We start from the raw sequence: 12,571 nt of genomic DNA on the forward strand, positions 1-12,571 counted from the left end.
ATCACACACTAACACTGGACAGGCAGGCCAGGGAGGAATCTCTTTTGGGGAAGCTGTACATTGTTTACAGGTTGTTAGAAGGTCAAGGTTTAATTCCCAAGCACTCTCTTCTTCTAATCCCCAACAAGGAACTGAATGAAGAAGAGAAGAGCTAGGCTATAGGGATACACAAGCTAAGACTGATGAGGATGTGCGTCCAGGATCCCCACATTATATGAATGCCAACTCCTTGACCCAGGAAACTGAGTTACTGAGAAATTTCATAGGTGGCCACAGAACCATAGACCTTTTGGCAATACAGTTTGAGGAATTGTGATGTATTTGGAAAACATATACCGTGTCTTATAACAAACACGTGAATTTTGTAAACAAACATAACTAAAAACTTCATATTTTCTGATTGTAAAACTATTGAGAGAACTGAGGTCGTTTGAAACTAAAATCTTACAATGTAAATCACAGATAACTGATAAATTTCTTCAGCTTTAGTGCCTCTCCATTCTACCCTTTTTATTTTGCTTCATCGTCGTTTTGTTCCTGGTTATGTTACATAAAGAAAATCCTCATTGGCACACACGAGAGTCCAATTTCTGTCTCGCAATCTCAGAATATTCTTTAAAATACAGAAACGGCAGAAGGTTCCTGAAAAAAAAAAAACCAATGTATTAGCCTGACAATATCACTCTTGTTGCCCTCAGTGTATCAGATCAGCCTTGCATAGGATTTAATAATGCAAACTAAACATTGCTAAAACCCTTCTGGGTAAGCTAGATTTCAGTTACAGTATTAAATGGAGTCCTAAACCTCAGTGACTTGCTATATAATAGGTCTTAATTTCTTAATGAATTTCTTGATTATATGTTTAGTTCTACTCAGGGATTCTAGGCTCATGATCCAGCACCTTGCTTCTGTAGCATCACCATCTGACACATGTTCTCTTTTGGGTACTGAGGCAGTGGCAGCGGTGTTCTCAACTTATGGGCCATGACCCCCTTGGAGTCTCATATCAGATATTCTGCATGTCAGGTATTTACACTATAATTCATAACAGTAGTAAAATTGCAGTTATGAAGTAGCAATGGAATAATTTTATGGTGGGGGGGTCATCACAACATAAACTGTATTAAAGGGTCACATCATTAGAAATATTAAGAGCTACCGCTCTGGAGTAAAATGATGGTTTTCCACACATGTGTATAAGGCATATATGTAATTTCTGCTAAGTGACTGCCAGAATTGGTTTTATAATTTAGTGTATGATTGAAACAAAGATGTGAAATCTTAAACTTGGCTAATAGTCTAAAAAGTGCAGACTCGGGAGTCCTCACTCTGTCAGCCTAGGATTGGTGTGTCTGTGGATAGCTGGGGAATTTGTTCTTTAAAAAGTCCCACAGCTGATTCTCATTATCAACAGGAAGTACTGTGAGCTAGTGTTTTTAATGCAGAGAAAATGGGAATTTAAGATTACTGTGTCTGCAGTATTGGGCTGGACTAAAGAGGAGGGAGCTAGAAGCTGCAAGGTTTACTTTATATGGTGTTTAGTGAGAAAATGCATGCATGTGTGTGTCCACATATCCTGCTGCATGTTAGCAGGGCTAGCTCAAATGCAGTGTCCAAACAATATTTTAATTTCTCTGTATATTTTAAGATTCTCATCCCCACCCTTTCCTTCCTGATCCCTAAGCAACTAAGGAAACAAGTGTAAAGTGATGGCCGACCAGTCCTTTTCCAGTTCAATCAATAATTGCCATGGGTGTTAACACCTGAGTGCCTTTCCAACGGATGGGATGGGTGTGGGTGCCTTGCTTGCTTCTCTCTCTTTGGGGTAGCCAAAGAGTCGGGGCTACCTGTACGAGCCTTAGAGTAGCACAGTCTGCGACTTTGAATGTGGTGCACTGCTGTGTCTACTCTCTTCTGGGGAGACCGAGAAGGAAAACAAAGTCTAGAATAGCTAAAAGTGGCCAGCGTCTGATTCGTTGTGAAATCGAAGTTCTCTAGGCACGGCTAGATCATTGAAGGATGCCTGTCCAGGTTTGGGTTTCTTTTCCTGGATGCTGACATTTACAATGTGTTGACCTGACACTGTTAGCTCGGTTCTCAAGTGGTGTTGGAGGGAGCGGGCATGCCCCTTACCCTTAGGAAAGGAGGCAGTTCTGTCAATGTGCAGTCCTGAGAGCTTGCTGCCGGTGCGGCCAGGCTGCAAGGCCTGTTGATAAAACGTTTATCTAGCGACTCTGCGCTCACCCTGAGAGAGATGGGCAGCCTCAAAGGCAGGCTCTTGTTTCTTTGTTACACTCCAGTGTGACTAAGGCTGAGATATCATGGGATTCAGAATCCACTCATCTCTATGAGGGAGGGAGGGCTTCAGTCCTACAGTAAGAATCTGGAAATCTGGATTTCTGCATAAAAGCACATAATAATTGGCAACAGAGTGAGGGTTTCCCCAAATTATAAGTGCCCTTTCTTTTATACTTTTCATTCTGTTTTTCTATTTCTTCATCTAAAAAATACAAATTCAAAGACAGGGAAATTATTTTTTAATAATTCTAACCTAAAGAATCTCTAAATATAATTAAATATATAACTTTAAAATGTCTAAGTGTTTGAGAATAACATTAAAATGAAGTATTTAATACAGTACAAATGCTTTCCTAAGCCTTTTATGAAGGATATAAATATTTTATTAATAAATAGAGTAAGTCAGAGTAGTATGTAAAGACCTATTATAGAGTTGAGAGCAGAGGAAATGAAACGAGAGTTGCAGAAAAAGTCTCAAGGATCCAGAGACTGGGAGAGCACTGTGAGCTCAGTCCCCTGCCAGACACACTCTCTACTGCAACCACAAAGAATCAGGCAGAAACGTGTGCTGGAAGGAGAATTAGAATGTTTCATTCTAATTAGAATTAGAATTGCCTCCACAATCTAAGATTATCGCCTGGAGATTCTGATAGCCCTGTTCCCAAACTCCTTTGTTGGGTTCTCACAACTGCAGGCAGATATCATAATACTCTTGGCATTCACTCAAGGAGTTGAGTGAAATTGATCCAGAAGCCCCAGAAGCTGCCTCATTCCAGGGATAGAGTCTTTAAGGCTGTCATTATGTAACTGTAATTACTACCTTCAGTAGGATGTAAAATAATTCTATGTTTAAGTTGATGTGAATTATTGTGACCTGGGTTTTAATTATAATTCTTAATGTTGGTACGGCTAGGTCCCCCATTTTGCTACACTGACATGGAAGTGGTTTTCTGATAAGTGTGGGAACTAACTTTTAATATTCAGAATTAAGGGAAAAAGTTACTTTATATATAGTAGGGATGATGATGAGGATGATTATAAATGCAGGGCAATGCTGTTGGGTCCATCCCTCCTCTACTGAAAGATCATATGAAGGTTTTAGTGTTGTAATCATAGCTGAATATGTTATCATCTTCCTCTCTGGTACTCTGATACCCTGGAAGGTTCCTGATTTGGAAGTGTAGCCTTTTTGTGGCTAGAGAGGCACTAAAGCTTTGACTTTCACAAAAAGGGGGGAAGTTGTTAGAACAAGAAAAGAACAGTTAAAGTCCTGGGTAGCCAGAGTCTGGCCCTGTGCCAAGTTAGGCTGTAGACTAACTGTCAGATCTTGAAGTACTGATTGTGCAAGAGATGTATTCCGTGTTTCCTAACACTCTTGAAACATCTTTGTTTAGTGTTGAGTTCACTAAGTCTGTTGCTGTTTCTGCTTCTCCCATCAGAAATGGAATGCTGACATTTCTGTGCCACAATAGTTGCCAGGTGGATGCTCTAACGTAGTCTGACTTCTTGGGGATCCAGGTGTTTATCGCTGTTTATTGATGTGGCTAGCCTTTTAATCAGGTTATGAATTGCATTTTTACCATTTTGTGTAAAGATTTGCCATCAGATGCCCACCGCTCAGGTACTTCAGTTTGAGAAAACGGTCTAGATTTTCTGCTTTCAGATAAAATCCCAGCTCTCCAAGATCCAGTAATTTCATTGGCATTAGAAAGTGTTTTGACAAAAGTAATGCACACAGTGGTGAATCTATCTCTAACAGTTGCAATGGGCCAGGAAGAATGCCAGGAAAGAGTTATTAATAGAAAAGTCACGTGATGTCAGATTTACGAAAAGATAAGAACTGGGGGAGCTTGGCAAAGTGGGACAGACTGATCTGGGTGGGAGCGGGGAAAGGCTCACAGAGACAATAGTAACCATGACTTCATCGGCCACAGCAAGCTTTCCAACTGGACAAGAGTCTTCTTAATACGTAAATAACCCAGTAGGACAATTTGAAAAGCACAAACAGATATATTTTGGAAATATAGTTCTGGTTGTTTTAAAATGATTGAATGTATCATTTTGGGGTATAATAATAAAATCAGGGTGATTTTTCCAGTTTTCTTGTCTTTTATTTTTTTTTAATCAAGTTTCTACTTTCAGCAAAAATTGTCTTACTTGGTGGGCTAAGCGTTTGCTAACATGAACTAGAGACACAGGATTTGATTCACAGACATCTGTAGAAAACAAAAAAGGATTACTTGAAACTTTCACGTTTAAAGGTAGGTTAGTTACTGGTCTTATTTTAGGCAATAGATACTGCACTTGTTTTCGAAATCAAAAGAACAATGCATGCTCAGAGTAAGGGTGTCAGGGGAGACTTTCCTTAAATTCTGGGATCTAAGGGAACTGTTCTTTAATTAGCTAATAATGTCAGTACATGCATGCACACAACTCCAGCCAATGAGCAAAGTGCTTTCCTCAAGTTTTTCACACCATAACTTTGGGTAAATAAATGCCATGGAGTTGAATACTCTTGGAAATCACAAAACAGCTTTGTTCAACAGATTACAATAAATCCAGTTCAAAAACTAGGTTAACAATGAACTTGCTCTAACATGCTTTAGTATAAAAAGGCTTTGTTATAAATAAATTTAAGTAAAACAATGTGTTGGCAGAGAGGGCCACTTGCTCTTCCTGGCAGCCCAGCTAGCTTAGACCCAAAATAATCACACAGAAACTGTATTATTTAAATCACTGCTTGGCCAATTAGCTCTGGTTCCTTATTGGCTCTTACATCTTAATTTAACCCATTTCCATTAATCTGTATATCAACACGAGGTTGTGGCCTACCAGCAAAGTTTCAGTATGTCTACCTCTGGCGGCTCCATGACCTCTCTCTGACTCCGCCCTTCTTCCTCTCAGCATACAGCCTAGCTTTCCCTGCCTAGTTCTGTTCTTCCCTGCCATAGGCTCAAAGCAGTCTTTATCACCAACCAATAAAAGCAATACACAGACAGAAGGCCATCTCACACCAACAACGGATACAATAAACTTCCATTTGTGCTTCAAAATGAAAGGATATGTATATCTACATGCACACGTGCTCACAACAGTGCACATAAACATGTGTGCACTACAAAAGAAACCACGGAGCCTTTATTTTGCAAAAAGGTGAAAAATTACCACTATATAGTTTTTTTATATTCCTTGTACTTTTGTTTTTATCATGTGTATATATTTCCCTTTTCTTTTAAAAAGCTGTGAAACAATTATTTCAGTGAGACAAGACATCACTAAGGAAAAGGCAGAGTACCTACTCCTTTTCTAAAAGTAAAACATTGTGATTGTGTTTGAGACTTAAGGTAAGAGGGTAAAACTTACTGTCTGATTGATGAAAACATGTATTACATTTTCACAACTTTTTCCTAATTGGAAATTTTACATGTGTATCAGAATTATTTTTTAAATTGGATCCACAGAATACCAACATAATGTCTTCTTATTAGTTTCTTTTTTAAAAAAAAGATTTTGTTTCTATTTGTGTGTGTGTGTGTGTGTGTGTTATATGCCACATGTATGTAGGTGCCCTTGGAGGCCAGAAGGGGGCGTTGAATTAACTGGAACTGGAGTTAAGGGTGGTTGTGAGATGACCAGTGTGGGCTCTGGAAGCCAAATTTGGGTCCTCTAGAAGAGAAGCAAACTTTGTTAACTGCTGAGACATCTCCCCAGACTCTGTATTAGCTTCCCATACAATTATTATCTTGCATTGAGCAAGATATTAATTGTTATAATAAAAGTTATAAAAGAACTCACATTCTAAGGTACTAATATAGTTTAGGCAGTCATCTAGGCACATGCAAGGCATGTGTGTGTGTGCGCGCGCGTGCCTGCATGTGTGCATGTGTGTGCGCGCGCATGTTCACACATGTGTAATAGGGTGGGAGTTTTTCCTTAGGAGCTGCACACTATTTTTATTTAAAGACAGGGTCTCTCACTTGAACCTTGGACTCCTCAGTTAGGTTGAACTTGCTGTCTAGCAAGCCCCTTGGGGATCTGCCTGTCAATGAAAGCACTGGGATTAAATGTGTGTGTCAATGTGGCCAACTCTTTCCATGGATGGTGACGACTGCACCGAGTTCTTCATGCTGACACAGCACACCCTTCACCACGGAGCTATCTCTCCACCCATGCCCCCTCCTTTCTTGTTAAATCTTCTCAGGCCACAGGACTGAGAGGTTCAGTCAGTTGCTTCCCATTATGCCACTGGCAGTGGGAACGACAGAACCTACGGCAGGCCTTGGGGCCCGTGTTCTTAATAATGAGGCTGAGCCGAGCCATGTATACGATGTTCCAGTGACCTAAACTGATAGAAAGATTACCCCTGGAGAGAAAGGATGGACTGCACCGGTGCAGTAAGAACTGGTGGTTAACAAATGCAGCTTTTTATCTGAAATATTATTTTAACCAGAGCTGAGTAATAGTAGCTTATTTAATATTGCATCATCTCACAACTTCCGAGAAGACAGAATAGACTCCTTGAAATATTTTTAAATTACAAAAACATTCTAAGGAGCTATGCATTCATACTGTACAGCAATGAAAGTTCAGTCTTTCCATGTAACGTAAGTTACTCCTGTCAGAAAGCAACAAGTTTCCTTTCTCTCCCCACTTTTTCTCACTTAGATACAGGGGGGTTGAACTGAGGGCCTCCTACATTGCGCAAACACTGTACCATTGAGCCATATCCCCATTCCTTCACACACACACACACACACACACACACACACACACACACACACACACACACGTCTCTCCCTCTCTCCTTCGCTTTCTCTGTCTCTTTCTCCTTTGTGTGTCTGTTTCTCCTCCTCCTCTCTGTGTGTGTCTGTTTCTCCTTTTCTCTCCTTTTTCTCTCTCTCTCTCCTTCCCTATCTCTGTTTGTCTGTTTCTTCCCCCGCCGTGTGTGTGTGTGTGTGTGTGTGTGTGTGTGTGTGTGTATTGAGTCATAGTTCCAACAATGGTCCAATTTGGCTTTGAATTCATTCTGTAAGACAGACTTTTAACTTTGCACCTTCCTGTCCAAGCCTCCCAAGTAGCTAAGATTACAGTCTTGAACCCCCAGGGGTAGGGCTAGCTACTATTTTCTTACATATGCTAACAAAACTTTATATGTGGATTCATATACTTTGTTCCATTTTCAAAAATGGAAACATACATCAGAAGTATTCTAAACCTTACTTTCCTCCATATATATATATATTTGCTCCCCTGGACATTTTTGCTAACCATACCAAGAAATCTTTTCTTCCCTTTGAGTAAGTACTATGTAGCCCAGGCTGGCCTCAGCAATCCTCCTGCCTCAGTTTCTTGACTGTTGGTGTTTACAGGTACATGCTCCTGTGTCCAGCAAGAACAAACGTTTTTTAATTTTTGAATACACAAACATCTTATTTATCTGCTCATTGCCATTGAAGTGTTTCCAACGGCTACAGGAAACTGTCATTTCAGACGTACGTAGGGCCTATCCTAAGGAGTGTGCCTGTGGAATTCAAGTGTAGATGCTTTAAAAATGAGCAGAGATCTGCCCAAATGCCCTCTGCAGGAAGAACCGCTCTATCCTCACACATCTGCTGACTACAGAATCAGCAGTTTCCACTCAATGTCACCAAAATGCTATTAAAGGTTTTCTTTTTGGCTCCATTATTCTAATAGAAGAAACTAGTATTTATTGGCAGCTAACTGCATTTCACAACGTGAAGTAAGGGACTTTTCTTAGATTATGTGACGCTTCTGCTGTCACGTCTAAGTCTTGTCAAACCCGAGACTATGGAGACTTTCGGCACCTCCCATGTTTCTCTTAGAGTTCGATGGTTTTAGCTCTTACAGTTGTTTCTTTCAACCATGTTGCGTTAACATGTGTGTTTGTTATGAGGGAGGAATCTAAGCTCTTTCTTTGGTATGTGGCTACCAATCATTCTGGGAATGTTTATTGCAGACAGCACCCCCCCCACACACACACACCAATTAAATGTCCTTGGCATCCCTGTTGAAAACCAATACCATTAAAACTTTATTTCTTAGTGCTTGATTCTATACTATTGATCTATGTCTGACTTTATACCAATATACAATTTGTAACTTTTATGTTTTGAAATTGGGCAATACAAGCCCTTGAGCTTTGTTCTTTTTTACGTTCTTTTTTTTAAATTGTCACTTTGGATCACCTTGAATTGTCATATGAACCTGAGGATAAATTGTTCCATTACTGAAAAGAAAACAGTTGGAAGTTTAATATGAAACATTTCAACATGTAGATTAAAAACTGTAATTTTAGCTTTCTTTTGAATATAGCCAAGTGAAATAGGTCAGAAAAGAAACTTAGATGCACAGATGGTGACAACATTATTAATAATCATCGAATCAGGAAAACCCCAATGTCCAAATGTGGTCTCTGTCCAGGGACGCATTATGGGATGTACAGATACGCCTGCAGATGAAAACGGCCTGGGGCTGGTGCATGAGGCGAAAGAGCTGGATCTGAAGTCCATCGGCCACGATTTCTTTACATGGGATGCTTATTAAAGCAGGTCCATAGATGGTGTGTTAGTGATGGCTTAGGGCAGCGGGTAGAATGGGGAGTGTCTAATCTTAAGCTTATTTTCACATGATGGAATGTTGAAAGACAAAGTTGTTCATATTTCCTCAATCGGTACACTTAAGGGGTGGATTTTATGGTATGTAAGTTATACACTAGCAAGCAGACATTTAAAATGAGGTAAAAGGCAATCTACAAGTGAGTAAGGTATGCAAGGGAAGTGTTTTTTTTTTTTTTTTTTTTTTGACAACAGAGATTTATGCTGCTGGCCTAGAGTAAGAGCTAAGGAGGTGCCAGAAGGAAAATGTAATCGGAAGACTCACAGGTTGGCATGTCACAAAGCATGCAGACCAAGATCAAAAGTAGATTTTAGGGGGAGGTTGTGACAGGATAATGACCTCTTTCTGAGTCAAGGTATGGAAAGGAACTTGTACGGGAAGGTAAGAGAAGAAAAGAAGGAAAGCGAGCACTTGTATTTGATGGCCTGTGGTTTTCTGGGGCATGCAGAAGGCGATGTGACAGTTTGGAGTGATAAATTTGGCACTTCACTGGAGCGGTGACAGCTGAGACAACACATGAAGAACATAGAACAGGAGATTGACTTACAGGAAATATGAGGGTCTAATGGACTTTAAATCAAATTTGTATTCGGTCAGTGAGGTATACCATTTGTCCAGCAGCCCTCGCCTTCTTTGATACAGATGCAGTAAATGGGGGTGTGCGTTAACGTCGTATAAAATTGCATTTGAAATCATAGAATGCAGATTCCTACTGTGTGGATGTAAAAGCACAAGTTTACCTGGGTAGTAAGAACTCAAACACTATTTGCTCATGGTAATAATCACAAAGCAAATCGATTTAGTAAGACAATAAAAGACATACCTTAGCAAAATAATTTCAGTTTATCAAGAATCAAGATTTTTCTTTAAAAATATTTTTGAAGCACCCTCTTTCCTCCCTCCTCTCCTTCTCTATCCTCCTCCCCTAAATTTTGTTTTCAGACAAGGTCTTGGTAAAATGGCCAAGTTGGCTTGGAACTTTCCGTCTTCTTTGTCCTCTGCTGTTGACAGAATGCAGGCCTGTGCTCATCAAACCTGGCTTGCATACTGAGACTCAAAAGCACTCAGTGGCGGTAACCTAGTGATGTCTTCTATTGAAATGTAATTCTCAGATATAAATGAGACAAACTAAAACCTCTGTTCCCCGCCGGGATGTTAAAAGGAAGTACCTTTCTTGGGTCGCTTATGAATAACAAAACTATTTCATAGAGCCTAGAAATCCAAAATCAGGGTGCCAAGCAAGAGTAGCTTTTGTTGGCGGTGTCCTTTTCTAGTTACAGACTCCCTTAGCTGTGGATTCTTACATTGCAGTAGATCAGAGAGCTCGCTGAGGTTGATCTTACCAGGGTACTGGTCCCTCTCAAGAAGATTTCATCCTCATGACTTAATTACCTCCATAAACCAACATGTGGGGATTAGGACTTGAACAGCTGAGTGTGGGGGATGACGAACATTGTTGATTACATGGCCTAACCAAGAGGTCCTTAAGAGATACTGGAAACCAACATCCTGAGTGAGGGTAACCCAGACCCACTCATAAGTGAATATTAGACATGAAGAAAATGATAACCAGGTTACAAATCCACAACCCCTGAGAACCTAGGTGACAGGGGGAGCCTAAGAGAGACACATACATAGATGCCCCTGGGAAGGGGAATAAGAGAAGATCTCCTGAGTGGATTGGGAGGAAGGGAGGGCAGAAGGGGAGGAGCAGGAGAATGAGGGAGCTGGATGGTTGAGTTAGGGAAGGGACAGTGAGGGAAAGGAGGGCAAGAGATGTTTTGATAGAAGTCATTAGAGGGTTAGGGTGACACCTGGTGCTAGGGGAATTCCCAGGAATTCCCAAGGATGCCCCCCAGCTAAGACTCTAAGCAGTAGTGGAGAGGAGGCCTGAACTGGCCTTCCCCAGCCGTCGGATCAATAACCACCCTAATTCCAGTAAGAATGGAAGCAGATGCAGAGATCTATAGCTAAACACTGGGCAGAGCTCCTGGAGTCCAGTGGAAGGGAGGGAGGAGGGATTGTATGAGCAAAGGGGTCAAGTTCAAACCCACAGAGACAGCTGACCTGAACTAGTGGAAGCTCTCTGACTCTGCACTGACAGCTGGAAAACCCACTAGGCCCTCTGAATGTGGGTGACGGTTCTCTGGCTTGAGAAGTCTGTAGGGTCACTGGCAATGGGACCAGAATTTATCCTTAGTGCATGAACTTGCTTTCTGGAGCCCATTCCCTATGGAGGGATATTTTACTTAGCCTTGATACTGGGGGAAGGGCTTGGTCCTGCCTCAACTTGAACTGCCAGACATTGCTAACTTACTGTGTGAAGCCTTATCCTTTCTGAGGAGTGGATGGGGGCATTGGATAGGAGGTTGGGAAGGAGCAACAGGAGGGGAGGGACGGGGAACTGTGGTTGGTATGTAAAATGAAAAAAAAAAAAACCTTTTAAATAAAAAAAGAGAGAGATACAGAAGGAAGGCTGGAGCAATTTTTAAGCCAAGCAACACTTTGGAACTTAAGACTGCCTGCTGAGAATGCAATTTCCTTGGCCTCTACCTCGTGAGCACTGTAAATCAGGCACTCTGGGGACACTGCCCACACGTTCTATATTTTTAACCAGGTGTAAAGTTGATGCCGATGTTGGGATCCTAAAGTTTACCCAATCAAGTGAGAAATTTAAACTGATAATGGTGCTGGCAGGGAAAGTAAGATGAGTCAACAGATTTCAAACATGGATCAGAGGGCAGCGGCCTCAGATGGGGTGAAAGCCGGGCAAAGTAAGTTCCCCATTTTCTGGACTCCATTATTCAGAGTCTTTAGCCGGTTAACGTCCCAAGCAATTCACAATTTATCCCTACACCGGCAAAAGAGGGCTTGTTTAATTTGTGGGAAAACTAACGAAGCTAACAGACATGAAAAGACTAGCTTGATCTCACAGGAACCAAAACCGAGTAGTAAGTAGTAAGTGTGTGTCAAGGCAACCGTTCTTTCTCCAGTCCCTGTTTTCCTTCTAAAAAGGCAGATCTGCTCTTCGGAGCCATCACTGCGCTGGATTCCTACAAAGTCAATTCAGCAAAAGTTCATAAACTCCCGGCGAACTTTACCACATGGCCACTGCGATCTTAACTTTTAAAGTAGCCATCACTTTGTCATTAAATTTTCTTTTAAAGGGGCAAGGATTTACGTGGTTTACACACACACACACACACACACACACACACACACACGTTTCCAACGCCACTAGCAAAAACTTTGCTACTAGTTTTAATCACACACACACACAACTTAGTAAAAACTTTGCTAGTTTTAAACACACACACACACACACACACACACACACACACACACACACACACAAACTTAGTAAAAACTTTGCTAGTCCCTAGAACTCCCCTAAAGTCTAGCCGAGCCGAGCTTCCAGGCGGCCTGTGGGCCCCACGCTGCCCTCGGGCAGGAGGCTAAGGGTCCTCCCTTCCTCGGCGGTCCTGAAAGTCCGGCTGGCTCCGGGACGGGGCGGGGCGGGGCAGGAGGGGGTAGCGGGCTGCTCCACCGCGGCGGGACGGTGGGGGAGGGCGGCGAGCACCGGCGCGGGAGACTTAAAGGTCCAGGCGTTTCCAACCATGGATCCATCGAAGACGAC

General features: G+C 41.6%; 1 protein-coding gene across 3 annotated transcripts in view; it reads left to right on the forward strand.

The window, feature by feature from the left end:
• Oxr1 (oxidation resistance 1) overlaps positions 1–12,571 on the forward strand; it is a 179,919-nt gene that overhangs the window by 110,664 nt on the left and 56,684 nt on the right. The window lies entirely within an intron of this gene.

The sequence above is a fragment of the Alexandromys fortis genome, unplaced genomic scaffold (assembly GCF_014885135.2).
Source record: "Alexandromys fortis isolate MF-2015 unplaced genomic scaffold, M_Fortis_MF-2015_v1.1 scaffold_17, whole genome shotgun sequence".
Taxonomy (NCBI): Eukaryota; Metazoa; Chordata; class Mammalia; order Rodentia; family Cricetidae; genus Alexandromys; species Alexandromys fortis.